Here is a 27,402-nt window from a genome sequence, read left to right as displayed (position 1 = left end):
ACCAGCTCACACGTGCAACTTATCTGCTGGTTTATCTTATGGGCATGTGGTGGCAGGAAGGCTTGCGGCAACTACAATTCCCACCGCATCTCTTTTAGGGCTTCCCTGCTCCCTGGGCCTGCTGGATGTTTAACTCCTTGACAGTAAGTGCTAGCTGGACATTCCTTTCTTTAAGGTTGAGAGTTCCGAGTGCTGAGAGACTGAGGCAACTTCTACAACTATCCTTTTTTTTTTTTTTTTTTTTATGGGGTTCACTGTTCCACTTTGTCCCCTGCAAAAGTTGGCCCAGGATCCCAGAAAGCTTTGTTGAATCCTATCTTATGCAAACTCCTATTATTAGTGAAGTCCTGGGATGCTTTTGGGACACCCTTTTTAAGAAACCAAATATGGAAAGTTCTAAAGGAATATAGTTATCAGCCAGGAAAACCAAAATAAAATGACAAGGCTTTTCCAAAAAGCACACTTTAGATCCGCAGTTCTAGATTAATGGAAGCAAGGTCTACATAAGACTCCTGGTTTTTTGAGTTGCGTAAAAGCTGATCGTCATCAATGTTTAGCAACCTATAGTGAACATCAAGTAAAATTAAAGCTTGGGTGTAAGAGATCAAACTGAAAACAGTGGCAAAAATGTATAAATTCAAAAGCACAATATAGACACTGAAAAAAATTTTAATTTATATAAATCTGGGGCACCTGTGGCTCAGTGGTTGAGCCTCTGCCTTTGGCTCAGGTCGTGATCCCGGGGTCCAGGGATCGAGTCCCACATTGGGCTCCCTGCATGGAGCCTGCTTCTCCCTCTGCCTATGTCTCTGCCTCTCCCTGTGTCTCTCATGAATAAATAAATTTTAAAAATCTTTTAAAAAATAATTTATATAAATCTATTGTTTTTCACAAATTATCAAGGGGATACAAGGACATTGTGGATCAGAAGTGAGCAAGATAAGACAACATCCTGGGAAAGAGACTGGCAAACACAACTGCCCACAGCTGCCAACACTGGACCTGGTTGGTTTTCTTATGAACTGCAGTACAATGTAAGGGCATTTACAGATAGGGAAAATCTAAAATTCTGCACCTTTGGCCTGCAGGGAACCTGTGTGTCTGGCAGGCTACTGATGCCCATGTACCTTTTTTTCAAATGATGCTTTACAAAGTGTGGAGTAGAACATTTAGGATTACAAAGGTTCCTTTCAAATCCAGTTTTCTTTGTGATTGTAGCACTGTGTGTGTCTATTAAAATTCATTAAGCTTCACAACTTGTGGGGAAATCTATTCCATTTTTGAAGGTCAGTTTTATTCACAAAACATTTCATTAATTTCACTTTCAACCCTTAGATGTGGAAAAGTGTTTTGTATTTTCTTTTTCTAGTCCCTTTCTGGAACACATGTTATTCCGTAAGCAGAAAGAGTTGAGGGTCCTCAGAAAAAAGAAAGCCTAGAGGTAGCTTTCCTGACACAAGAGAAGGCATTTTGTGTTCCTGGCTATTTTCCGTGATCTATGATGCCCTACTTCTCCACTTGCCTAAGCAGACTTCTCCGTAGAACTTGCTAGGAGGTGTCAGAACTACAAAGAAATGCAAAACTTTCAGTAGTTAAGAATTTTAAGAGAATTAAAGGGAGTGCAAAAACTGACAGTCTCTACCAGGCTAGGAAATAGCCTAACCATCTCAGAGACAATAAATCAGTGGTAAAACTCCCAGTACCTTTTCAAAAGTAAGGGAGGCCTTGCATTCGTTACCAGGGATAAGGAGCCCAAGAATCCACCCAGCATGCCCATAGCCCCCTCCCCTTGCCAACTACCTCTGTTTCATTAAAATGAAAAGTCAGGTGCTCAACTATTGAGCCACCAGGTGCCCCCTTTCCCTTCTTTTTTAATGCTCTCTCTCCTCCTTCCAAAACCTTTCATTTGTTTCAACTCAGTGGAGCTCCTCTCTACTTGCTAGATGGAATGCTGCCTATTCATGAATTGTTTAATAATAAAACTAATTGGATCTTCAAATGTACTTGGTTGAATTTAGCTTTTAAACAGGTATTAGGGTAAAGTTTGCCTCATAGAATGTGCCCAGAAATGTTTTTTTGTCTTCTATTTTCTGAAAGATATTGTAGAGAATTGGTATCATTTCTTTAAATGTTTGGTAGAATTCACCAGTGAAACTACCTAATGTAAGTGTGGTTTTGTTTTCAAAAGCTTATTAACTGCTGATTCAGGGACACCTGTGTGGCTCAGCAGTTGAGCATCTGCCTTCAGCTCAGTGCGTGATCCTGGGGTTCTGGGATCGAGTCCCACATTGGGCTCCTTGCATGGAGCCTGCTTCTCCCTCTGCCTATGTCTCTGCCTCTCTTTCTGTATCTCATGAATAAATAAATAAAGTCTTTTTTAAAAAAAATTGCTGATTCAGTTTAGGCCTATTTAGATGATCAATTTCTCCTTGTGTGAGTTTTGGAGAATTGTGTCTTTTGAAGATTTGGTTCATTTCATCTAAATTATCAAATTTGTGAGCTGTTGTTCATTATAGTCCTTTATTATAATTTAATGTCCATGGAATCAGCACTAAGGCTCCTTCTTTCATTTCTGGTATTAGTAATTTGTATCTTCTCTATGTCTTGTTTAGTCTGCCTGGAGGGTTGTCAATTTTATTCATCATGCCAATGTACTAGCTTTTGATTTCATTGATTTTTCTCTATTAATTTCCTGGTTTTAATTTTATTGATTTCTGCTCTAATTTTTATTATTTCTTCTTGTTTGCTTACTTTGAATTTAATTTGTTCTTTTTTAAATTTCTAAAAGTGCAAGCTTAGATTATTGATTTTAGATCTTTCTTTGCTAACACACACATTCAATATTATTAATTTCCCTCTAAGCACTACTTTTGCTTCATCCCACACATTTTTCTTCTTAAGATTTTATTTATTTATTTGAGAGAGAGATAGTGAGAGAGGGGAGGGGAGCACTCAGGTAGATGGAGGGACAGAAGTAGAAGCAGACTCCCCACTGAGCAGGGAGCCTGACTCAGGACTGGATCCCAGAACCCTAGGATCATGGATTGAGCTACAGGCAGACACTTAACCAACTGAGCCAACCAGGTGGTCCCATATCACACATTTTTATAAACTAAATTATCATTTTCATTTAGCTCAAAATAATTTCTCTTGAGAATTTTTCTTTGACCCATATATTATTCAAAGTGTGCTGTATAATCTTCAAATTTGGGGTTTTTCAGCTATTTTTCTGTTACTGATTTCCAGTTTCATTCCATTGTGATCTGAGAGTGTGTATTGTATTTCTAGTCTTTTAAATTTGTTGAGATGTGTTTTATGGTCCAGAATGTGGTCTATCTTGGTGAATGGTCCATATAAGCTTGAAAAGAATGTGTATTCTACTATTGTTGGATGAAGTAACATATACATGCCAATTAGATTCACTTGATTGATGCTATTCAGTTCAACTACATCCTCACTGATTTTCTGCCCACTAGATTTGTTAATTACTAATAGAGGGATGCTGAAATGTCCAAGTCTAATAGTAAATTTGTTTATTTCTCCTTACAGTTCTATCAGTTTTTGCCTTATGTATTCTGATGTTCTGCTGTTAGGCACATACTCATCAAGCGTTGTTATACCTTCTGGATAACTGACCCCTTTATCATTATATAATGCCACTTGTTATTATAATTTTTCTTGCTCTGGGACGCCTGGGTGGTTTAGCGGTTGAGCATCTGCCTTTGGCTCAGGTCCTGATTCTGGGATCTGGGATCGAGTCCCACGCTGGGCTCCTTTTGGGAGCCTGCTTCTCCTTCTGCCTATGTCTCTGCCTCTCTCTCTCTTTCTCTCTCTGCGTCTCTCATGAATAAATAAATAAAGTCTTTAAAAATATTTTTTTCTTGCTCTGAAGTATATTCTGTCTGAAATTAATAGAACCACTCCAGTTTTCTTTTGATTAATATCAATATGGTATATCTTTCTCTATGTCTTTACTTTTAATTTATCTGTGTCTTTATATTTAAAGTTTCTTATAGACAACATATAATTGGGTCTTGTTTACCACTCTGATGGTCTCTGTTTTTTAATTGATGTATTTAGACCGTTCATATTTAAAGTAATTATTGATATAGTTGAATTAATATCTACTATACTTGTAACTGTTTCTATTCATTGCCTTTGTTAATTGTCTCTTTCTTTTTCCATTCTTTTTCAACCTTCCCTGGTATTAAGTGAACATTTTACATGATTCTATTTTCTCTTCTCTCTTAGAATATCACTTATGTTCCTTTTAAACATGTTTTAGTGACTGCCCTGTAGTTTGCAATATACATTTACAAGTAATCTAAGTCAACTTGCAAACAACACTATAAGGTTTCATGGGTAGTACGGGTCCTTATAACAGCATTCCTAGTTCCCTCTACTGTCCCTTATAATGTTGCTGTCCATTCATTTACTTTTTCTATAAGGTATAATCATCAAATGCATTTTTGCTATATTACCATTTTGAGCAAATTGTCATCTGTTAGATCAATTAGCAATAAGAAAAATAAAATATTTTATTTATTTTCATTTATGCCTTTTCATTCTATTCTTTTTAATGTTCTTCCTTTCTTTTTTTTTGTTCTTCCTTTCTTTATGCAAATATGAGCTTCTGACCTATATCATTTTCTTCTCTGAAGAACTTCTTTTAACATTTTTTGCAAGGCAGATTTACTGGCAACAAAGTCCTCAATTTTTGCTTGTTTCAATGTCTTTATTTCTCCTTTACTTTTGAAGGGCACTTTTGTAGGATACAGAATTCTAATTGGTGGAGATTTTCTTACAACACTTTAAACATTTCACTGTATTCTCTTCTTGCTTGGAAGGTTTCTGAAGAGAATTCTGATGTAATACTGATGCTTGTTAGTCTATAGATAAGGTGTTTTTTTCACCCTTCAGGCTTCTTTCAAGATGCTTTGTCTTTGTCTTTGTGCACTTTATGAGTGTTATATGCTGCGATGGTTAATTTTCTGTGGCAATGTGGCTGGGCCATACTGTCCAGATATTTAGTCAAACATTATTCTGGATGTTTCTGGGAAGGTGTTATTTAGATAGGAATAACATTTCATCCAGTGGACTTTTAGTAAAGGAGAACTCCCCATACTGCAGGTGGGTCTCATCCAGTCAGTTAAAGACTTTAATAGAACAAGCAAGAAGGAGCTCCACCAGCAGGCTGCCTTTAGACACCAACCACAACTCTGAGTCTCCAGCCTGTCGTGCTGTCTTACTAGGTTGGATTCATCAAGCTTCCACAGTCCCATAAGCCATCTTGGTATAAGGAGTTGTTCTAGAGGAACAGAATCCTAAGAATGTCTTTTATTTTTTTTTTTAAGATTTTATTTATTTATTCGTGGGAGACACAGAGGCAGAGACATAAGCAGAGGGAGAAGCAGGCTCCCTGCAAGAACCTGATGTGGGACGCGATGTGGGACCCATCCAGGGACTCCAGGATCACGCCCTGAACAGAAGGCAGCCGCTCAACCACTGAGCCACCCAGGCATCCCCTAAGAAGGTCTTTTAATTCGTTCTGGAGTTTCTGGAATTGGCCCTCTGATCTGATTAACTTAAAAACAATAAAAACTCTATTCCACTAATAAAAACTGCACTGGTAGTCCATGGCACGATGTGGCAATAGAGATGTGCAAAATATCACTGAATATTCCTACTCAAGCACTTAGAAAAGGCAAGTATCTGGGGGGAATATGTATATGATACCTTTGAACATTTTTGTCAAACTAACAAGTATAATGAGATTGGCTCATTCCATTGTCAAACAGAAATGGTATATAAGAGGGACATCTGGGTGGCTCAGTGGTTGAGCATCTGCCTTCGGGTCAGAGTATGATCCCCGGATTGAGTCCCACATTGGGCTCCCCGCCGGGAGCCTACTTCTCCCTCTGCCTATGTCTCTGCCTCTCTCTGTGTTTCTCATAAATAAATAAAATCTTTACCAACAAAAAAAGAGGGGGGGGGAGAGAAATGGTGTATACAAGATAGGGCCCAAGTAAGCCCTGAAGGTACAAGGAAGTTACTTGAAGAAGTGGCACAAATGCCCACAGTCCCCATTCCTGCTACGCTACCTTTTCTCCCACAGCCCACATCTATGGCCTCATGGGGAGTTCCCTACAATTTACGTGGAAAAAGAAGACTGGAGCCTTGTTTACAGATGGTTCTGCATGACTTGCTGGCACCACCCAAAAACAGACAGCTATAAGCACCACACCTGCTTTCTGGGACAGCCTTGAAGGAGAGCAGTGAAAGGCAACCCTTCTGGTGGGTAAAACTTTGAGTAGTCTACCTGGTTGTTCATTTTACTTAGAAGGGACATATTTGAAAAATTGGTGACAGGGAAGCCTGGAGAAGAAGTGTGTGGATAGACCTCTTAGAATGAGTGAAAACATGAAGATATGTGTCCCAGTTGAATGCTCACCAAAAGGTGGCCTCAGCAGAGGAAAATTTTAATAATAATGTGGATAAGATGACCTGTTCTCTGGGTAGCAGTCAACCTCTTTCCCCAGCCACCCTGTCATCACACAATGGGCTCATGAACAAAGTGGCCATGGTGAAAGAAATGGAGGTTATGTGTAGGTTCAGCAACATAGACCTCTACTCACCAAGGCTGACCTGCCTACAGTTCCTGCTGATCGCCCCATCTGCCAGGAGCACAGACCAACACTTAGTCACCATTCCCTAGGGTGATCAGCCAACTACCTAGCAGCAGATCAATTACATTGGGCCACTTCATTATGGATGGCACAGTCTTTTGTTCTTACTGGAAAAGACATTTACTCTAAATGCAGATTTGCCTTCCTGCACACAATGTTTCTGCCAAAATACTATCCCATGCATTTGTAGAATGGCTTATCCACCCATATGGCATTCCATGCAGGATTGTTTCTGGTTATGAACTGAATTGTGCCTCTCCAACCACCAAATTCAGATGAGGATGCTTAGTTCCCAATGTGCTGTTTGTGGGGGTGGGACCTTTAAGGAGGTAACCAAGGTTATATGAGGTCTGGTGGGGCCCTAATCCAATAGGATTGGTGTCCTTATAAGAAGAGGAAGAGACACCAGAGTTAGCTGTGTATGTGTTTGTGTGTGTATGTGCATGTGCACACCCATGCACAGAGGAAAGGTCCACATGAGGACACAGAAAAGGCAGCTCAGGAAGGGAGTCTTCACCCAACAACCCTGTTAGTGCCATGATGATCTTTGACTTTTAGCTTCCAGAACTGTGAAAAATAAACTTCTGTTGTTTAAGCCACCTGTCTATGGTATTTTGTTATGACAGCCCAAGCCAACTGATACACTTTAAAAAAATATTTAATTTATTTATTCATGAGAGACAGAGAGAGAGAGAGGCAGAAACATAGGCAAAGGGAGAAGCATGCTCCTTGCCGGGAACCCTTTGCATAACTCGATTCCAGGACCCCAGGATCACGACCTGAACCGAAGGCAGACACTCAACCACTGAGCCACCCAGGTGTCCCCAAACTAATATACTTCTGATCAAGGAACTCACTTCACAGAATATGAAGTGTAACGGTGAGCCCATGCTGGTGGAATTCACTAGGCTTACCATGATCCACACCATCCTGAAGCAGCTGACTTGAGACACCAGTGGAAAGGCCTTCTGAAGACTCAGTTACAGTGCCACTGGTTGCAATACCTTGAAGGGTTGAGCAAGATTCTCCAGGAGGCTGTATATGCTCTGAATTGACATCCAGTATGTGGTACTATTTCTCCCGTAGCCAGGATTCATGGGTTCAGGCATCAAAGAATAGAAATAGGAGTGGTACCACTCACTAGTACTTCTAGTGACGCCAGCAAAACTTTGACTTCCTGTCCTTGCAGCCTTGTGCTCTCTCATTTGACCTACCCTCTTTTCTGTATGACCATGCTTTCCAGCTCAGCTGTGCAGTTCTAATCATAATCAGTAATATCAGCAGGCTTGCAAACACTTAGCCCCACCACTAGCCAAGTGTTATAGGATTTGACAGGACCATCCTTGTTGTTTGGTGTTATGGACTGAATTGTGCTCCACACTGTCATCTCAAATTCATATGTTGAAGCCCTAAACCTCAATGTGACTGTATTTGGAGGTAGGGCCTCTAAGGAGGTAATTATGGTTAAATGAGGTAATAAGAACAGGTTCCTAATCCAATAGAACTGGTGTCCATGTAAGAGGAGGAAGAGACACTAGAGATCTCTCTCCATGCACAGAGAAAAAGCCATTCAAGGACACAGTGAGAAGGCAGCCTTCTGCAAATGCCAGAAAGAAGTCTCATCAGAAGCCAACTCTGGTCTTCTGGCCTGTTGTTTAAGCCACTCAACCTGTGCTATCTTGTTATTGCAGCCTAAGGAGACTAATATAATACTTAGTAACCAGGTTGCATTCACTTAATCTGGCTACATAAGGGAAAATATGTTTAGAATAAGCATTATCCAATTTCATGCTATGAATATCATGTCTTTTGCACTGACATTGCCTTCCTTAGTTACACATATATTTATGCCCGGAGCAGCTGGGAACCACAAAATCAGGCAAGATGGAAAAAAAAAAAATGGATGAAAAAGATACAAAGTTTCTTACATCCTCCATCACCTTCAGACCTTAGAAACTTTTTCAATAAAGTCCATACTTTAGGTACCCTCATATTCAGTCTGAGTACACAATCATATAAGCACCTAAGCCAGTTTTTCCAGCTTTAATCTCACGTGCTTGGAGAAACAAGCATTTCAATTACCTATTCCCATTTCATTGAGACCACTGTTCTAAGGGTGATATGTAATATTGCATCTCATCTAAGGGTGATAAAGAGACATAATATTATGTCTCTTTGTCCTTTTTCCATAACCACAATGTCATCTTCATTCTGTTGTTCTCCTGATTTGACCACAAACTGGAATCCCAGCAACTCTTAACAGCCTCTGGAAAATCTGACCCCAATCTAACCCCAATCTCCAACTTATACAAAGGGAAGTATGGTAATTAAGGAGAAAGAGCTTCATTACCAAAACTCGACTATAGCTGTGGATGATAATTTTAAGTTTCAACTGGTCTGTAGAAGGTTTCTGTTCAGCACTAAATATACAGGCCTGTTCATTTGCAAGGATCTTCGTGGTGCTCATTATCCCCACCTAATGGCCTCATGACAAGTTGTCATCAGTTGAAGGAACTGATGTGGTATACTAAAAGGAAATTAGTTCAGAAGCAGATGAAAAGACAAAGATTTCATAAAAAGAAAGTGTGATTCCACATGTGCTTAAGAGATAGAAAAGTGTAAGAGAAAGTTGTTTCTACTTGGACAAGATAAAGCTGGATGATCTACCAAAGCATGCCTGTGTTGAGTCCACCAGAGAGCTGAGATTGCAAAACCACTCAGTAAACTGAAGTCCAAAGCACAATAAACCTCTCAAAGAGGCACATGCACATGAACCATATCATCTCCCACAGATAATGAAAAGGAAAGATGGCAGCCATAAAAGCTGTGAAGAAGAAAAATAACTGAAATTTTAACCATTTCTTAAAAGCTAAGTGTGGGTTATCATGATAGTTTACAATCTCAGAGGCTCATAAGAAAAGCAAGTTTTTGCCCATTTTTCAAGGTTTTAAAAATATTTTATTTATTTGTTTGAGAGAAGGAGCATGGGGGGTGGTGTGGGAGGGCAAAGAGAGGAGAAGCAGGCTCCTCGCTGAGCAGGGAGCCCATCATGGGGCTTGATCCCAGGACCCTAGCCAGGCTCACGATCTGAGCCAAAGGCAGATGCTTAACCAACTGAGCCACCCAGATGCCCCATCAGGTGTTTTTCTCAGACTTCCACTAAGGGTTCTTAACTGCCTCTGGAAAATCTGGCCTAACATAACCCCAATCTCCAAATTGTACAGGGTGGGGTAGGAGACTCCAGGTTACCTCAGGGGTGTAGGCATGCAGATCATGATCTACCACTGGCACAAAACCCAGTCACTTCTCTCATTTGAAATAAAAGTCACCTACCATTGATGTTGGAGCAAGAAACCCTGCCTACCCTTGGTTTCAGGTATTGGTCCACTCCAGTGAGGGGTTAACCCGGGCTGGGGCAAGGGGCTGAGGAGAAAGAGAGTGAGGAAGATGGGAGAGATGAGAGATACAGCAGTAGAATTGGAGGAGGAATAGAGAGGAGGCAGGAGAAGTCAATAGAGGCAGAAGAGGGCTTACGTTCCTGGGCCGTTCTGTTCATAACAGCACCTGCGCCCCCAAATCCCCACCTCTCACCTTCAGCTCTCAGACCCCACAAGGACAGTCTCTCCACCCATCGCAGTTTCCAACCTCATTTGTTCCTCTCTCCACTCCTTGTCAGAGCCTGGCTCTCTGGGTTTCCCCACCCTTCTGTGATCTCTCAACATCCTTTCAACAGATTTCTTTTCTTTTGAAATGAACCAGAGGGGGATCTTTGGGTGGCGCAGCGGTTTAGCGCCTGCCTTTGGCCCAGGGCACGGTCCTGGAGACCCAGGATCGAATCCCACGTCAGGCTCCCTGCTTGAAGCCTGCTTCTCCCTCTGCCTGTGTCTCTGCCCCTCTCTCTCTGTGCGGCTATCATAAAAAAAAAAAAAAAAAAGAAAAGAAATCAGCCAGAGTCTATTTCTGTTCCTTGCAGTCGTAAACCTTAACTCATCTTAAAGTTCTGGAGGAATGCTTTGTGATGGTAGTTACTTCTCAACTTTTTCATTTTTTTGTTCAGCGCTAAATATACAGGCCTATGTTAATTTCCACTTCATCTTCTCCTCAAACTTTGAGGAGAACACCTTCCTCTTCCTAACAAGAGTAGCCCCTTTGCCTCCTTCCTTGATTCAAGCCTTATCCATCTCTAGAAACAAAATAACTTCCAGAGCACTGAGCATCTTTCTGACTCTGTTCTTCAGCCAGTGGCTTTTTTCTTTCAATGTCAATTTGTTGTTGTTGTTGTTCTGTGTATTGGGAAAGAGAAGGAATGGCTTTGGGATAAAATAAAGAGGTAAAGGGGAATGAAATACACAGATTGTTATTTTGAGATGTAATGTGGATTTAGATATATTATGTGTGTAAATATTTAGTGTGGTGGTATTTTGTGTATATAAGCACTGTACACACTGTAAGACACCTTGGGTACACATACCCTGTGGCCCAGTAATGGGTACTCTTGGGTACACTGATACATGTTTTTTTTTAAGGCGTGAAGTTTCTAGGTCATAATATATCGAGAAATTGGAAGGAAGTTGACTTGGCCAAACTCTCAGAAAACAGTCTGTGAGTGTCTAAGAGTCACAGTCCTGCCTTGTGGCCTCAATGGCATGTGGTTGATTTTGAGTCAACGCAAGTGAGTTTGGTCTCATTTGTCTGAGTGTTCAGTGTAAACCTTAAACATGGCTGATTACTTTGTATTGTGGATCTAAGGAATACAGAAACATAAGAAAAACTTAAAATAGCAGCAACAACCAAACCCAGAAGTGTATGAAAAAACAAGGAAGGTTCTCCTGCCTCCCAGTCCCACTCCACTGCTGACACATCTTTACATATTATACCTAGGAGTCGGTGGTGGCTTTGGAGTGTGATGGGTGCTACGTAGCCAAGGAAGTCCCAAGTCTTGCCTTGACAAATAATCTGCCCTCTCTGGGCAATGAGAAAAGTGTGAAGGCAAGGAAGAGGAAAAAGTTGTACTACTTGCAGAAATGTCACCTCTGGACAGGAAACTCTGGATAAAACTAGGACAGAATATGTGGTTTATGAGCTCTTCCCTAGCCCTAGGCCCAGAGTGGATTTACTTTGTTTTCTGAGGTGGAAGTGACATGAGAGAATTCAGTCAAAGGAGGGGGACAGAGAGAAGGCAGGACAGATGGCCACCCAGGTCAACTGTACTCTAGTCGTGTCAAGTTAGTAGGAAAAATACTTGGGGTTATGTGTGGGGGTATGGACGCTAAATCCATACTTACACTCCTCTAGCAAGGGATTGCATGCTGCCCCATATGGGTTCCATGGTGTAATGGTGAGCACTCTGGACTCTGAATCCAGCGATCCGAGTTCAAATCTCGGTGGGACCTTTCCCTTTAACCAGAATAAGGGTGATTTTTTACCTGGGATGGGCCTTTTCGGTCCCAGGAGGACAGTCCAGGGGACCCGCGCGCCCCTTCCTCCCCCTCCCTCGCAACCCGAGCGCCCCTTCCTCCCCCTCCCTCGCAGCCGCATCCCCCGCGCTCTGCCGCCTGGTCCTCAGGAATCTGCCGCCTGGTCCTCAGGAATCGAGGACCCCGCAGCCTGCTTCTCAGAGTCGGGGTTACCGTGGGGCCTGTGGGGCCTCGGGAGAGGGGGTGTAGAGGCGGAAGCTGCGGCCTCTAAACTCTCCACCGAGGGGCGCCCGCCGCGTCCTATAACTGCACCCACTGTCTGAGAGGCAGCTTGGGAAGCGGGTGCTCAGTCTCTGGAGGCTGTTTTGTTCTGAGGTTGATGGTTCAGAGACCTAAGCTGGAAGTACAATGTGGGTATTTTTGAACCAAGAAATTGAATCCTTATTCCCTTTTTATGGAGCTGGTCAGATGAGCTAATAAAGTCCGAGATGCTCCCAGCCCAGACTGCAGTTGCTAAGAGAGCATGACTTCACTCTCCTAGGAGGGGCCACAGCCACTGAAAAGTCTCACTGGTGCCACTTGAATAAAATCAGTTTTCATCACATCCAGTCTTCAGGTAGTATCGCGTCCCCAATACAAGACACCCTATGGATGATTATATGCGAAGTGCCATTTCCCAGGGTCTACAAGCTGAAATGTGCTTACTCGTTGACTCCTTTCAAAAGGACCATCTCCTATCAGTATCCTCATTTTCCATCTGAGAACACTGAGAAAGGAAAGGTGAAATAACCTGTCCAGTCACTCAGCCAGTGAGTGGGATTTGAAAGCAGAAATTGGAACCCAAGACAGCCTGGCTCCAGATGACAGGCTCATAACCACCACGTTTACACTCCTCCTAATTTAAAAAAAAAAAAAAAAAAAAAAAGAAGGTAAAATACTTGACAAGAAATACAAGTCTGTGTATTTATTTTGAAAAAATACCTAGGGGAATCATGCAACAAGCATAAACCTATCCTAAATATCCTTATGACCCCCACCCCCTGCTTCTCAAATACCCTTCTTACCTAATGGCTGCTCCTGCAAACTCTCCAACTTAAACACACTTTGTGCCACAACCAGGTGTTTCCTCCCCTTAACATTTTCCTCCCACCTACCCCATACCTCTTCCATATCTATTCTGTTCTTTCACTTCCAGGACGTTCATTTTTTTAAATTTAAAAATATGAAAAATAGGGGTCCTGGCTGGCTTAGTCAATAGAGCAAATGACTTGGCCTCTGTGTTGTGAATTCAACTCCTACCTTGGGCATGGAGCCTATTTAAAATAAACAAACAAATAAATGAAAAATACATAAAGAAGATAAGCTGTCACCCCTATTTCCACCACCTGGAATTAACTACGTCTACCATCTTTACTTATTTTTCTTCAAATCTATTTTTTAAGTTATTCTAATTTTTTGCAAAAGTTATACATGTTTATTGTACAAATGGCAAAATTCAAGTGATGCAGAAAATGCATATATGTAAAATTCTGAAACATCTTAAAATCAGAAATAACTTTGTATACATTAGGTAATTATTAATGGAGTTACACTTGGTATATTTATAGTGAAAATGATATATTTATAAATATGCTTTTATAAAATTGAGCTCTTATAGGTCTATTTTTATTTGAAAGTATTCAATTTAATAGGGCATGAACTTAACTGAAGAAAAGAGATACAAAACAGGTATGAAGGAATTGTTGAATGTTCAATCAAATTGTTCACCACATAAGATACTTTTCTAAAAGAACTCTCCAAGGCTAAAGACAAGAATAATAATGAATTAAAATTAAGACAGTAAAATTTGAATGATTTCTTATTTTTAAAATCAAATTTCTTAACATGCAGTTTTGTAAATAATACAATGCATTCATTTCAAGTTTGATGACTTTCGACAAGTGGGTGCACCCTGTAACCATTACCCCATTCTAGAAAAAAGAATGTTTCCATTGCTCCAAAATGTCTTGTGTCCCTTTGCAGCCTATCCTCACACCATTCCTTATGCTAGGCAATCAATGATCTAGTTGTGTCATTATGAATTAGTTTCGCCTGTTCTAGAAATTCACATAAATGGAACCATTTATGTATGGTACTCTTAGTATGTACTCAGCATGATATTTTTGAGATTCTTATTGTTGCCACATATCAGGAATCTGTTCCATTGCACTGAAGAGTCGTATTCCTTTGTATGAATATATCACAATTATATCCATTCACTTCTTGATGGACATTTAATTATGTTTCCAGGGGCACTTCGGTGGCTCAGTGGGTTAAGCATCTGGCTCTTGATTTCGACTCAGATCATGATACCAGGGTTGTGAGATAGAGCCCTGTGTTGGGCTCTGAGCTGGGTGTGAAGCCTGCTTAAGATTCTCTCTCTCCCTCTGCCCATCCCACTCCATTTCTCCCTCTCTTTAAAAATAAAATGGTTATGTTTCCAGTTTGGGGACTGTTATAAACATGTTCCTTTTTTAGGCACATGTTTTATAAATTCAATTTAAAATTTAATTTTTTAATACTAACTTATTTTGTGAATGGATGTTACACTCACAAATACAAAATTCACTCAAATGTTACAAAACTCTTAAGCAGAAGTCTACACATTTTTCTTTATATTTCATAATTAAGAGGAAATAAGCTTATTTTGGATAAGCTTATTAGGATATATTTAATATAAACTACACACTAGGCTAGGTGCGTTATCAGATATCTCACTTAATCTATGCAACAATTCTTCTTTGAGGTACTTAATATTTTCATATGACATTTGCAAAATTGGCCTAGCAACAGAAGGAACTGGCCCAAGGACAAACAAAAGGCAAATAAATGGTGGAGCCAGGACTGAAAGGGAGGCCTCCCAGAGCCTGTGCTCCTAACCACAAACTGAACCTAATATGTCTCTAATAACAACCTTGGTGTTTGATTAGGCTTGGAATTCAATATCCAAGCGCTGTATCGGTCTTCTGTTTGTTCAGAAACATTCTGATGAGGAAGCATAACGGTTCTGACAATTGAGGCTGGGAAATCCATTTAACACTCTAGAAACCCAAGTTTTCTCATCAGTAAGGCACACACTGAAAGTTGACTTCAGTCTTGGTTCAGACTTTTTAAAAAAGATTTATTTATTTATTTGAGAGACAGAGAAGGGGGTAGAGGGGGTCATCAGAGGAGAGACCATCCTGAAGCTGACTCCCCACCGAGCACTGGGCTCCATCCCAAAACTCTGAGATCATGACCTGAATCGAAATCATGAGTCTGACGCTCAACAGACTGGGCCATCCAGGCACCCCTTGGTTTGGACACTTTATATCTGTTTATCCTGCTGCTGGGGAGAAGTTCCCGGCTCTTCTTCATCAAACTAGATCAGTCTGTAGGACATAAGACTTTCTCTTTCAGTGTCCTGGATACTCAATAGGCATTCCCTGCTTTTTAGTTGGTTTTCTTTGGACCTGCCCTTTTGTACCATCTCTTCCCCACCTCCACTCCCAACACCTAGTGTCATAGGTGGTCTTGGTAACTTCTAGGCTGAACAGATCTTTTTTTTTTTTTTAATATTTTATTTATTTATTCATGAGAGACAGAGAGAGAGAGAGAGAGAGAGGCAGAGAGACACAGGCAGAGGGAAAAGCAGGCTCCATACGAGCCTGATGTGGGACTCAATCCTTGGTCTCCAGGATCAGGCCCTGGGCTGAAGGCGGCACTAAACCACTGGGCCTGGGGCTCAGTTCAGCCTGGGGTTCAGCCTAGGGCTACCCTGAACAGATCTTAATATTGTTCCTAAGGTGGCCAATAGGGACGTGTGACAATCATTTGGGACATGGCCATGACTTTGTTTGACCAAGTAATTTCTGTTTGCCAGGACATTGCGGATTGGAAGTGAGCAAGGTAAGACAACACCCTGGGAAAGAGACTAGTAAACACAACTGCCCATAGCTGCCAACACTGGACCTGTTTTTTTTTTTTTTTTTCCTGGTTGGTTTTCTTATGAACCAGTTTTCATTGAACCAATTCAATTTAAGGGCATTTTCAGATAGGGAAAATCTAAAATTACCTCTGACAATTGAAAAAAAAAAAAAAAACCAACCTGTTATTTACAATTTCCTACTGCCATTTAAGAAGGAATATTAAGGAAGCTTCCTAATTTGCCAAGCTACTGAAGCATGTCAGGTACAAACTGGAGGTTTAGAAAGAGCTACTATTTTTCTATATATGAAAGTATTAAGAGAGAGCCTGAGAAAAGAGGTGGGAGGAAGAGGAAACCGAAGCCAGAAATACGAAGAAGCTGCTTTGGGGTAGGAAGGATGGGTGGCTGCTGTCTTGGGAACTGGCTAGCTATGGCTGTAAGGTGTAAAAGCAAGACATTAAGCAAGGCAGCTAATACTTAAAAAATGAAGGCTAAGGCAAGATTAGATATTTAAAGGACAGGAGATGGGAAGACAGCCTAGTTGCACCTCTCACAAGATAAGCAGATAAGATACTGGTCACTGTTCACTCCCAACACCCTTTATTTTATGTTCCTGGAAGCATCACAGGGCATTCAACCAAGGTTCAGGTCTGACTTGTGTGGACTCTGTGTCCAAGATCCGGATGTCAGGGGCCGCTTCCTTGCATAGAATGAGAGTGTGTGACATTTCAAGTAAATCAAGACACATGGGACACCTGGGTGACTCAGTGGTTTAGCGCCTGCCTTTGGCCCAGGGCATGACCCTGGGGTCCTGGGATCAAAGTCCACATCAGACTCCCGGCATGGAGCCTGCTTCTCTCTGCCTATGTCTCTGCCTCTTTCTCTGTGTCTCTCATGAATAAACAAAACAAAACAAAACAAAACAAAACAAAACAAAACAAAGCCCAAGACACAAATTGTCCGGTTGCAGGCAGCTTCTACCTTGCACTTTGAAGTGAGAGCGCCTCCTATCCTAAGAACCCAGCAAATGTTCCTTGAACTCTGTTGTGAAGAAAAGCAGCTGGGTAGAGAAGTACACCTAATTCTGAGATATGGGAACAATGCTAGATTTAACCCCACCTTCTCCACGTGGGGTTAAAGTGAACAACCTGAAACATAAACCAGCAAGCAAAATATTCCACCAAGAAGGAGCCTGGGTGCCCACCAAAAGATGGATGGATGTGGTCTATATATACAATGGAATACTACTCAGCCATTAGAAAAGACAAATACCCATTTGTTTCGACGTGGATGGAACTGGAGGGTATTATGCTGAGTGAAGTAAGTCAAGGACAATCATTATATGGTTTTACTCATAAGGGGAATATAAAACTAGTGAAACTATTTCACATAAAAAATAGTGAAAGGGATTAAAGGGGAAAGGAGAGAAAATGAGTGGGAAATATCAGGGAGGGAGACAGAACATGAGAGACTCCTAACTCTGGGAAACGAACTAGGGGTAGTGGAAGGGGAGGTGAGCGGGGGTGGGGGTGACTGGGTGACGGGCACTGAGGGGGGCACTTGACGGGATGAGCACTGGGTATTACGCTACATGTTGGCAAACGGAACTCCAATAAAAAATATGCATATTAAAAAAATTAGGTTCATAAAAAAATAGCTGCGTCTACTTGAAAACAGAAAATAAAAGGTATCTTCCCGCTCTATTTCTTTGTACTGTAGAAACCAAGGGAAAGGGCCAATACACTACCAGCCCCCCACAAATTATACAGCCGAGTTTCCCCACATTTGAGGAAATCGCAGGGGTCAGCACATCCTGAGGGTAACAGATAGAACTCGCTCTGGGAAAACCACCTCCCTGACTGTATCTCCCCAACCAAGTAAGTAAAACTCGCGTCGCCCCCCGGCCAACACACCCTCACACGACCTACACTGTGCACACGCTCACTTTGCTCCCCGCGCCTCTCAGCCTCCCTTGGCTCCCTCACACCCGCGACACACGCAGCTTCGGCCCACACTCCCAGACTCCTTCCCGCAGCACCCGACACCACACTGTCCTTAGGCGGCAGGGGCCGGGGCGCTAGCCGCGCTAGGCCGTATTTACACAGGACCCGCCCCGTCTGTGACGTCACGGGAGTGGCCCCACCCCGACCCCTGCCCCGCCCGCCCCATCCGCCCCGCCCACTCCTCCCTCCTCCAGCGGCGTCCGGCGGACCCAGCGGCGGGCGGGTGGCGGTGGGGGGAGTGACGCCCGCCTCTCGCTCCTGCCCTCCTGCCCTCCCGCCCCCACCCGCTGCGGCGGAGGGCTCGGGGTCTGCACCTGCAGCCTGCGGGGAACCTGCGTGTCTGGCAGGCTGCTGACGCCCCTGTGCCTTTTTTCAAATGATGCCTTACAAAGTGTGGAGTAGAACACTTAGGATTACAAAGGAAACGGGTTCCTTTCATATCCTCTCAATTATTTTTGTGATACAGGATCTCAATTAAAATTTGGAAGTCAGACCCTGTCTTTTGCCTCATATATTTTGGTTACTTTTTCACGATTTCTACTCTTGGCTCAAACTAGTGCATAAGCACTTAGGCCTAACACTTTTTGGGTCTTTATTTTTCCTTGAAAGCTTCCATGTACATGTAAAATACTTCTAAGCTTTTCTCCTGTTAGTCTAATTGTCAGGCCCAGCCGGAGACCCTAAGAGGGTAGAGGAAGAGTTTAACTCCCCTGCAGCTTCATACCTAGGCTGCTGCTGCTGCTGCTTTTTTTTTTTTTTTAAGGTTTTATTTATTTATTTATGAGAGAGAGAGAGAGAGAGAGAGAGAGAGAGAGGCAGAGATACAGACAGAGGGAGAAGCAGGCTCCATGCAGGGAGCCTGATGTGGGACTAGATCCCAGGACTCCAGGATCACACTCAAGGGGTGAAGGCAGCGCTAAATCGCTGAGCCACCCAGGGATCCTGATACCTAGGCTTCTTGTCACCGCTTACAAGCAGCCCCCATCTTGCTGTGTGCTCACAGAGCCTCTTTTTTAGAAAAGGGGAAGAGGAAGGGTGTTGAAAAAGTATCTGGCATTTTAACTTTCCCAGAAGCATTAATCCAGGTACAGCAGGTGATGCTGGCCACAGCACAGACATCTCTTTCATCAGCTAAAAAATCCAGAGCTATTTTATTATCAAGAACAAATTTGGGGGTGCCTGGGTGGCTCAGGTGGTTAAGCCTCTGGCTTTGGCTCAGGTCATGAGCCCAGAGTCCTGAGATCAAGCCCTTCAGAGGGCTCCCTACTCAGCGGGAAGCCTGCTTCTTCCACTCCCTCTGCTTTGGCTCTCTCACACTCTCTCTGTCAAATAAATGGATAAAAATCTTAAAAAAAAAAAAAGAACAACTTTGGTTGGAGAGTCTAAAGATCTTTTTGGGCAGCTACTGCTTTAGCAGCAGATTTTATAATCACTTTAAGAAGTTCCCAATCATAGCCTCATTTACTTTTATCCCTTATCAGGGAAGTAGGGATCTGCCAGTAGGAGCAAATCCTGAATCATGAAAGGTCCTCTCTAACCCACAATGTAAATTGGGATTCCACCAATGAGATGCCTTATCTTGCTGGTGGAAAGCTGGGGGCGGAATTATATTTTTTTCTTCCTAGCCTGAAATAAAAGGTTGTTCTAAATTTCAGAGGTTACGCCCCCGCTTGGCAATGACCTGGGGGATAAAGATGAAGGTGTTATCTTTCCAGGCCAATGCCAGAGGAAAGGTAATGAAAAGAGAGAGAAACCATGTTTAGTTAAAGTATGAAGTCTTGGGTGGAAGCAGTCTACCTTGACGTCAGCTGTTTTTCTTCATCAGTTTGATTTGGAGATCTCCTGCATCTCCCAGGCACAGGTATCAGGTGGACCCTTTTTTCTGTGTGACGTGTACCCAAGGCTCAAAGCTTTCTAGTTTTACAGCAGTGTTTGTAGTCAGGAGCACTTAGTAAGATTGCTCTGAATGAGACTCAAGGACTGTCTTCCTCTGATGACACTTCCAGAATATCTAAGTCATCAGGCTATACAGACTGTTATTAACAGAATCCTTTGAATGGGGATTTGGGAAGCACCAAAGAGACTGATTCTCCTGTCCTTTCCCAACCTCCCAGCCACTTGGTCTGCTATTTTCCCACCTGTCACTCACTCTAGTCAATAAACTGTTTCCACTTTCTCTTGGCTTATGTTTGGTTTCTGTCCTGCATGAAGCCAAGGTAGCTGTTGGTTGGTCCTGTGGGACCTTCCCTGAATCCTCGGACCCAACCTCCCTGTGTCACAAGCATTCTTTAGATTTCCAAACATATATTTTATAATTTCTAGCAGCACTTGCCTTTTTAGATTTTCTAATATGGCGCTAACACATTTAAGTATTAGTTTAGTTTAGTTTCTCTGTAATAAGTTTCTTTGTAATAAGAAGCCAAAAGTAGATAAACCTACTACTTAGGAATTAACATTTTAGTATTTTGTCATATTTGGAAATGATCTAGATATTTATTGAATTTAACTTCCTGTTTAACCTAACTTAGCAAAACTGTAAGGTTACCAAAAAGATTTGGGAAAGCTATTTAAGCTGACACAACATGAATTCATTTGGCTAGTAAACTCCAGTAGAATAAAAGTTTTATATTTAATACTGGTAACTCTAAAGATGTCTCTTTTAACTAAACCATCAACCTTAAACTAGCTTTTATAATTTAGTATTTTTCCAGATCATATAAACTTGAAAAACTCTTGGGTTAGTTTTTTTTTTTTTTTCTTTTTCTTTCTTTTTTAGAGAGGAAAGGATTGAAGGCAGAGAGAGAGAGGGAGAGAGAGAATCCTAAGCAGGCTCCACTCACAGTATGGAGCCTGATGTGGGGCTGATCTCATGACCCTGAGATTTAGACCTGAGTGGGGGGGGGGGGGGGCGACAGATCTGAGCTGAAATCAAGAGCACCAACCAGGCACCCCAATTTCTAGGTTTTCAAACCAAGTAAATAGAGCTCTTTTATAAATTAATTTTAACAATACTGTGGCCCTTGGATAGCTTAATCGGTTAAGCATCTGCCTTGGGCTCAGGTCATGATCTCAGGGTTTTATGACAGAGCCACATGTCGGCTGGCTGCTCAGTGGGAAGTACTCCCTCTGCTGCTCCCCTTGCTTGTGTGCGTACACTCTCTCTGTCAAATAAATAAAATCTTTTAAAAAACTAAATTAATTTCAACAATACCATCCGAAAGTAGAAAAATATTTGACATTTACAATATATATACAGACACACACAGATGGGTGCGAAGACTCTATAGTTACTAATATTTCTAGAGATTTTATGATTTGTATTTGTCCCTGAAATTAATTTTACGGAGACTGTGCTAGACGTTTGGACATCAAGTCCCTTTTGGCAGTTTGTATTTTATGTGGCCTCTCCCTTTTTTTCTCTCCTTTAGTCTCAGGTGATTGTGGGCTGTGTTTACATTTCAAAGACATAAGATGTGTAACTTCAAGGGACAGAGAAAGAATCTAAATTTCTCCCAGAAGGACTTTGTTTTTTTAAGGCAAATATTTTACAAGTCTTTTTGAGTTAAAGAGGGGAAGTGTGGGGATTGGGAAGGAATACGTGAATTCTGAATTGCTTCTAAAACTAACTTTTGTTTTGCAAAAAGATACGTAAGGTAAGGACAGTTGCTATCAGTTTCTCAAAGATTGGGTTTTAAGTTAAATGACACCTTTGGCTGAGCCACCTATCCAACTACATTATCTGCTTTGTTTCTTTCCCTCTGGGTACAGGGTTTTAATTTTAAATATTTCTGGCAGTATTGAATAACCCTCCTTGGGTGTAAGCTGGGTCCCTAAAGAGGGTGCAAAGGATATTACCTTTCCAAAATCCAAAGTCACTCTCAAAGGCAGCCAGACAAAGAACCAATAACTTGTATGCCCCAGGCAGACAAAAAGCCTAGCCCAGTAAGCAAAACTAGATGAACAAGAAGACAATAGCTATTCCAAGGAGAGAAAGGATCACTATAAGGGGTTTGGATTTGAAAAGAAAGATACAATGTGAAATTTTATTTTTCCTCTCTCAGTTGGGCACTACAGATAGAGATTCAGAACTGATTCTGGTAACAATTTTCACCCTTCACTGGCTTCTGCCAGTTTTTCCAGGATCCCCTCTGCAGGCTCTAGTATCTACCAGTTTCCCCAGGACTGTTTAAAGGAATAATACAGCAGTTTACCAGAAAATCACTCATTTTCATCAACTCTTGAAGGTAGGTATGGAAGTGTCTATAAGGCCATCGAATTGGAGGACTTTTATTTACAGTTGTGTAGTGTTTTCAGAGTGGAAAAACAATTCAGACAGAGGATTAGTAAAATGAGTACCCAAAGGAGTATAGAGGGGAGCAATAATAGTATAGTAGTTAAAGTATAGTAGTTACAGCAGTGTTACAGTTTTTTGTTTTAGGTATCTATCTATCTACCTATCTGTCTATCTATCTGTCTATCTATCTGTCTATCTATCTATCTATCTATCTATCTATCTATCTATCTAAGAGATTTTTATTTATTTATTTGACAGAGAGAGAGGAGGAGAGAGCAAGTGAGCACAAGCAGGGGGAGTGGCGGAGAGAGAGGGAGAAGCAGGCTCCCTCTGTGGAGCAGGGAGCCCCATGTGGGGCTCAATCCTAGGACCCTGGGATTATGACCTGAGCAGAAGGCAGACGCCCAACCGACTGAGCCACCCAGGTGGCCCTCAGGTACCTCTTATATCCTTAATTTTCCATGAGCCCTTCGCAATGAATCTTTCAATCAACTGGAAGGCTTCTGGAGGCTTTTGCTTGCCAATTAAAACAGGTATCCCATTCTGTTTAATTTGACAACCCTTGGGCAGTCCTGGTGGCTCAGAGGTTTAGCGCCGCCTTCAGCCCAGGGTGTGATCCTGGAGACCCGGGATTGAGTCCCATGTCAGGCTCCCTGCATGGAGCCTGCTTCTCCCTCTGCCTGTGTCTGTTCTTCCTCTGTTCCTGTGTCTGTCTCTCTCTCTCTCTCTGTGTCTTTCATGAATAAATAAAATCTTTAAAAAAAATCGACAACCCTGACTTTTAAATACACTTCTCAAACTATCTTACCTATTTGCAATGTTCCACATCTTGGCCCTTGTAATCCCAAGTTGTTTTTAGTAAAATTTTGCCATTTCTACAGCTAGTCACACAGCTCCTGGTACCAGAGTTTTCAGATGTAAAGTAAGCAGGTGTGCCAGAAGGTGGCGTGCTTGACTCTTCAGAATTTCAAAATCCTATCCGCTAAGCCTTTGTTCACCCAAAACAAGACAAACCAGGGCACCTCAACACACCAGCGGTAACTTAAAGAAGTTACTGGCAAAGGGAAGGCCCTGCACACCACCCGCAATTCCCAGCGTGGGCAAAACCAGTAGACTCCAGTAAAATGGAGAGTGGACAGAAAATGAGCAAAGGACCAACCTGCAATCCTAGCAAATGGAAACTGTGGACTGGAAAGGACTCCAACCTGGAACTGCCCAGTGGACTGAACCAAGGGTTAAGGACTGCCCCTCTGGCAGAGCCTCCTGTCAGTCTAGACTACCCAGTTACTCTCGGGCTGGGAAGCTACCTAGATTCTTAGTAGCTCGAACTGAAGTAAAAAAAGAGGAGCTCAAAGCAAGAGAGACTTACCCATAGTCCTCTGAAACTGCAAGGCCCTGAGCTCAAAGGACACCATGCTTGTTTTTCACTGTCCCTGAAAGCCACCAAGAGTTCACTCTGAATCCCTATGCTGCACCAAATCTGTTAAAAATACCAAATTTAATCCATTGAGTTTAAATAGAACAAATGTTTTTAAAGACAGAGAGAGGGCATAAAAATAAAAGAAAGGAATTTTTGAGCAAGAAATGCATAGTTTGGGCAAGGCTGCCCCCTTAGGAAGAGAGAGAGGGGTCTCTCAGTGAAATTCCTAGTATTGACCAGGAAATTCCAGGTTGACTGGTCTAAGGTTACATTTCTGGGAGGTTGAACTGCAATTAGGTTAGGTAGTAAGTCTTGTCTTACTGGGTTGGGGTCTCAACCTAAGTGATACCATTTGGGCCTGGTTTTCTTTTTAACATACTATTGCGGAGTGAACTGGGGAGACCCCAGGCCCTGGGGCCTCAATCCAGCCAGTCTTGAAGAGAGGGAGAGAAAGAGTGAAGAGTGACAGTGAGAACCAGAGCAAGAGGGAACAGCATGCCTTAAGGGATGGGTTTCTATCTTTTATTGACAGTTGTTAACTAAGGGGTGGAATATTTACTACCTAGAGTAGGAAGCCAGGTTTCCCAATGTTTTTTCTTACTTTAGTCAGAGGTTTCCTGTCATGGCATCTGCCAGGCTTGGGCCTGTCTGTTTTGATCCAGCTTCTTGTGGAGCACGGTCAGGACAGGCCTCTGACCTTCCCAGTAACCGCCCATGACTTCCGCATTGCTGACCTAACTGCCTACTCTGGCAATACCTAAACCAGACAAATGATACAGGAAGTTGAACTAGTTTGGGCTGCTAACCAGCTCCTCAAAAATCCACCCTGGATTTTTCTTATAGAAGCAAGAAAGAAACATGACCTACAGGAATTATAAAAAATTATAAACCTCCATAGAGACTGAAGGCTATTTTGAACTGGTGTGTATGGAAGGTTGATGTTCAGAGGTAGCAAAGAGACAAGATGGAGGAAAGTATTGTAAGTTCTGCTCTTGCATCTCACTCCGATGGCACTGTCTCAATCATTTCTTATCCCTTCAAAAATGAAATTATCAGTGGCACTTAATTGCCAAAGGGACAGGTGCAGTTTGATATCCTGGACCCACATAAGCTTTGTTGGGGAAAATAGATGAAATGTCGACAAACCTGATGGACCCTAGGTTTTCTTTTTCCAGAGTCTCTTCCTCCAAAACTCCAGAGCCGATGAGTGGTATGGCCTCCCCTCAGGGCTGCTTACCCATCCATAAGTATAAGCATAAAAATGATCCTCTGAGTAGAAAATTTCTCTGAAGGACTATAAAACAATAATGATGTAAATTATTTTATTGTAAGTGCTGCTCTACACTCAGGCACTCATACTTGATTTTACCAAGACCACCAAAGACAGGTCCACCTCTACTGAGTTCCCCTCATCTCCCTGTGGATTCTTCTCCATCGTCTCCCCCTTCCTGGGGCCCCTAATTCCTTCCCATCCACTGGATTTCTGACAAGCCCTGCAGCTTCTCTCTATTTGAGAATTTCATTTCTTGATCCCCACTCCATAGTGAGACATGGTCCAACGATCTGTCCAAGTCCAGCATGTGAATCAGTGACCAGATGACTCTTTAGATTCCAAGAATCAGCAGGAGAAAAAATAAAAGTAACACTGAATTTAGACCCAAATACTCAAAACTTCAGAGACCCATCAGACACACCTACCACTTGAAGGACACAGCCTCTTCGAAGTCCCAGGTGCTAACTAGAGAGGTTTAGTTCCCACTTTCCTCCCCTAATGTGCCAGCTGTTCCCTGAAGGTCAGATTCTCTAAGGGACCTAACTTGCCTGAACAATAGATAGTTCAAAGCAAAACTACTGAACATTGGCTGGGATTTGAGCCCAGGCCTCCCAAGGGGGAGGCCAGCACCCCACCACTGAAACACTAATACTCTCCAGTGATGTGCTATACTAGGTCAAATCAGAAAGAGTCAAGGGGAAGGACTTTGAAAAAGCAACTGTCAACTAGATTTTCACAGTGCTCTCTTTGAACAACATAGTCAAAAAACAAAAAGACACCCAGAGCAAAGGCTTGCATAAGAGATTTAATGTCAAGCAATGCTATGAAGTTTTGACATTTGAATCTAAATATGGGATTTGAAAAAGTCTAATTCTAAAGTAAGCTCTTTACAAGTTGGTAACAGATCTCTGTAGAGAAACATCAGAGATTCATCTTGTTTCTTGTTTCTGGTCCATATCTATCATGGACCTGTGGAAAGTTGACTCCTTTGCTTGCTGACACATTCTCTTTGCTCACCCATTGCTTTGTATCTCCCAAACCCTTTCCTCCCACCCTGGGGATGAACACCAGTTCTTTTCCCCAAGCAGGTGTTCAGCATCCAGTGATGGTTCAGGAGGCTAGACTGGTGGGCGAGGATGTGTCTGACTTAATCCAGAAGATCTGGGTGATAACTGAGTTTCTCTCCTTCTAGGCTTCTTTGGAGTCCCTGGAAAAGGCCAAGTATTGACTTTTGCTTTTAAATTCTTCTGCCAGACACAGACCTCTATAAAACCGATTAAAAGAAAAATTTTCCAATATTTCCTCCCTTCATCATATGCTCTGACCTGGCCACCCAGAAAGGCTAGCTCAGAGAAGTATCCCAAATTTACATAGATACTCAACCCTCCTTAACTGTGAGCTACTCACAGTGACTCCCTTTACTCCAAGGAAATGGGGTAAAAAGTGATTTTTACAGTGGAGAAGCCTAACAAACACTACCTCAGCTAGCTAATCAAGATTAACATCAACAGTGGTAAGTTATGGTAACAGTACATATTGTTAAATAAAGTTCAGGGATACCTGGGTGGTTCAGTCCATTGACAGTCAGATTCTTGGTTTCGGTGAAGGTCATGATCTCAGGTTTGTGGGATCAAGCCTTGGGTCTAGCTCTGGGCTCAGGAGGAAATCTGCTTCTTTCCCTCCTCCAACCCCGACTCCCATGTGTGTGTTCTCTAAAATAAATTAATTTAAAAAAAAGTTCAACCAAGTAAATTTGAAGACAGAATTGGGGTTTGGTTTGTATGTTTTTGCATTTCTTCTATGCAGAATTTTCAGTTTCTTCAGTTTTTTTTCTGGGATATCTTTTTCTTCTGTGCAACCTTCTCCTCTGGTTTAGGAACAATCTTCTCTTTTTCAATAACGATCATCTCAATGTGGCAGGGAGAGCTCATGTATGGGTTAATCTGGCCATGAGCCCTGTAAATTCTATGCTGCATCTTGGGGGCTCTGTTCACCTGGATGCACTTAATGACTAGAGAATCTACATCTAAACTGTTACGTTCAGCATTACTCTGCATTTTTAAGCATGCGCAGTAAAAGTTCAGTGCTCCTTCTTGGGCCACCTAACCTTGTGTCTAGCCCCACTGTCTGGCCTGGACAGGCCTACCAACTCCAGTGACAGAATGGCACACACTCCTGCAAAGTGACATCTTTCAGATACTCGGTGGCTTTTTGGATATGCATCCCCTCCCCTTGACGGCCTGGGCAGTTTCACAGGTGTTCTTAAAGTGAACACGGAGGCTTGAACCTTTTGATTTGCATGATTTTGTAGGATTTTCTGGATCAAGTGATAGCGAACCATTTTCAGAGGTTACCTCATACTG

General features: G+C 42.2%; 2 non-coding genes and 1 pseudogene across 2 annotated transcripts; 1 reads left to right on the top strand and 2 right to left on the bottom strand.

The window, feature by feature from the left end:
- Positions 1-464: 464 nt before the first annotated feature.
- LOC112907651 (large ribosomal subunit protein uL22 pseudogene) lies at positions 465-27,277 on the bottom strand (annotated as a pseudogene).
- TRNAQ-CUG (transfer RNA glutamine (anticodon CUG)) lies at positions 12,008-12,079 on the top strand. The gene has a single exon. It is a non-coding gene; the product is annotated as a tRNA-Gln (tRNA).
- On the bottom strand, positions 17,773-17,934 carry LOC112907792 (U1 spliceosomal RNA). The gene has a single exon (XR_003232817.1). It is a non-coding gene; the product is annotated as a U1 spliceosomal RNA (small nuclear RNA).
- Positions 27,278-27,402: the final 125 nt, after the last annotated feature.

Source organism: Vulpes vulpes, chromosome 8 (genome assembly GCF_048418805.1).
Source record: "Vulpes vulpes isolate BD-2025 chromosome 8, VulVul3, whole genome shotgun sequence".
NCBI lineage: Eukaryota > Metazoa > Chordata > Mammalia > Carnivora > Canidae > Vulpes > Vulpes vulpes.
The sequence above is the reverse complement of the archived record's forward strand: the minus strand, read 5'-3'. Positions and strand labels throughout refer to the sequence as shown.